General features: G+C 48.2%; 1 pseudogene; it reads right to left on the bottom strand.

The window, feature by feature from the left end:
• Window positions 1-273: 273 nt before the first annotated feature.
• On the bottom strand, window positions 274-1,399 carry LOC112415065 (elongation factor 2-like; annotated as a pseudogene).
• Window positions 1,400-2,383: the final 984 nt, after the last annotated feature.

Raw genomic sequence — 2,383 nt, 5'->3', positions numbered from 1 at the left:
CAAGAGTTACCTGAATCATTAAAAACCACAAAGTGGGAGAATTTTAAAAAATAAGAGTAGATACCAAAATAGCTTTTAGGAAGATGACACCTTATTAGTTTCTAAAATTGTTGAAGAGAGCAAAAGAAAGCTTAAAATCTTAAAGATAAGAGATATATTTATAATCATGCTAAAGAATACATTAAATCAAACAAGAATGAGGAAAAATACATTGTGTCCTATAGGTTATATCCTATTTCTATGGGACTCTTTTTCTTAAACCTTTTAATGTGGTTATTCTAAAATTTGAGGGGACATTTGAGTTTCCCTCTGAAGATATGGAAAAAAAGTGTTGGGTGTCTCATCCCCACTTCCTCTTCCCTCCAGGCCAAATAAGTCTGTGCTGCAAGGGCATTTCTGTTGTATGTGTAGTTTTGAAATAAATATCAAAAGAAACGGCATCAAGTGTTCACGCTGAACGATGGCACAGAGTGGCCTGGAGAAACCTGTCAGGCGGAGCATCACAGCGTCTGCACAGTCACACGAGGTGTCGGGAGGGGAACACGGGGGCTCAGGGCTGTGGTCAGTCACCGGCTGGACGCCGGTGCTGCGGAAAGCCGCTTGCTTTCTGACCTGGAAGTTGTCCTGGGCTGGGATGCTGGCCTTCAGACCTTTGCGTTTGCGCGTTGTCGCCAAGACGCAGCTGCGGCTGTAGAAGGGGTCTGCGGGCAGGGCCCGCCAGTGATCAGACACGCACCAGGCGGGGGAAGGCCTAGCTCCCCGCATGGCTGTCGGGTTGGCGGTGAAGCCAAAGACTCGTTGATGTGTCTTCATGACGAACATATGGCCACTTGGGAGTCCTCTAAGACGTGGCCCGCTTCCTGTTCAGGGCTCTGTAGATGCCGCCAACCTCTTGTTGCGGGCCCTGGATCTAGGAGCTGGGCTCTGGGAGAGGGGCGGGCGGTCAGCAGCGGCGTGGAGGCAGTGCCAGGAGTGGGGACGCTCTGCATGGTGTCCGCGCGCAGCATCACATCTGAACGTCGAAGCGAACGCGGCCCGCAGTCCTCTCGCGTGGTGCCCCCTCTTTGGTGGCGCACTGGAAGCCAGCCACCTAGCTGTCCTTGATCTCATTAAGGTACTGCACGCCCTTGGTGACTTGGGATGATGGGGTCGGTGCTGGCGGGCCCAAAGCACCACATCTTGTGGGCCTCGGCCATGTCCCCCTCGTACTTCTCTTGGCCAGGGAGCGGGCCCGCTGCTCGAGCTCCTGGTGGGCAGACACCTCACCCTTGCCGGTGTCCACCACCCGGCCATCTGGGAAGCGCTGCGCCCTCAGGTACAGACGATTGTGCTTGTTAGGGAACTTGGACAGGTAGAGCATGTTCGCCTCCTTCCTGATTGTCTCACCTTGCAAGACCATTGTTGGATTTCTTGATGGAATGTGGGCATGGTCCCCACTCCTCGAAGATGCAGGGTGCTGTGGGGTGTGACTTGGCCAGTGCTTCAGCCCTATCTCCACCAGCTTGGTTGCGCAGGTAGGCCAGGTTGTTGGCCTCTACTACTGTCCTGACAACCCGACCCAGCTCATGCGGAATTTCATCACCTTCATGTTGTGGACGTGCTCCAAGGAGGTGATGGTTCCCGTCTTCGTGAGAAGGCAGTGAATGCCCACCAGACCCACGATGATGTTTCAGTGAGTCACATCCTCCTTAGGCTTCACATAACAACCCATTAAAACGGGTGTTTTCTGAATTGGCTTCAGGTACCTGATCTCCTTCCTGGACCTGTGGTTGGGGGTGTGTATTGTGGTGATCATTTTGCAATCTTGGACAGATGTCTGTCTTGGACAGACATCTCCGAGGGTCACACCAATGATTTCATAGATGTGTGGATCAGACAGCAGTGTTGATCAGTCTCACCCCAAAAATGACTGGGAAAGTAAATTGTTATGGTTGTTCCAGTGATTGAAGGTGATTAGTGCTGTTTTACAGGTAGTATTAATTAAAATGTCAAAATTGAGGACTTCTGAGGAGTTTGTGAGAACATGACTGAGAAGGGGACAGTCTTAATATAGTATTTCATTTTACATGAGACTGCATTCTTTGGGGACAAGAATCACATCATAGCCATTTTTGTTTCTACAATGGCTGTTACTTAACATATGGTCATAGTATTAAGTAACCAAAACAGGAAATTCTATATCTGCTAGAAACTTATATTTCAGCCATATTTCTATAACTAAATTGTGAGAAGTGTTTTTTTTTTTTTTTTTTTACAGATTAATAAACTGAGACTCAAATCACTTGTCTAGTACAGATAGGCACTCAATTTTGAACAGTTAAAACCAAAGAACCAATCAAGAATACATAGTCACTTCAATAACAAAAATAGTTCCACTTTAATA

Source organism: Neophocaena asiaeorientalis, unplaced genomic scaffold (assembly GCF_003031525.2).
Source record: "Neophocaena asiaeorientalis asiaeorientalis breed wild unplaced genomic scaffold, Neophocaena_asiaeorientalis_V1.1 scaffold434, whole genome shotgun sequence".
In the NCBI taxonomy this organism is placed as follows: Eukaryota; Metazoa; Chordata; class Mammalia; order Artiodactyla; family Phocoenidae; genus Neophocaena; species Neophocaena asiaeorientalis.
Note: the sequence above shows the minus strand (reverse complement) of the source record. Positions and strands in the feature narration are given on the sequence as shown.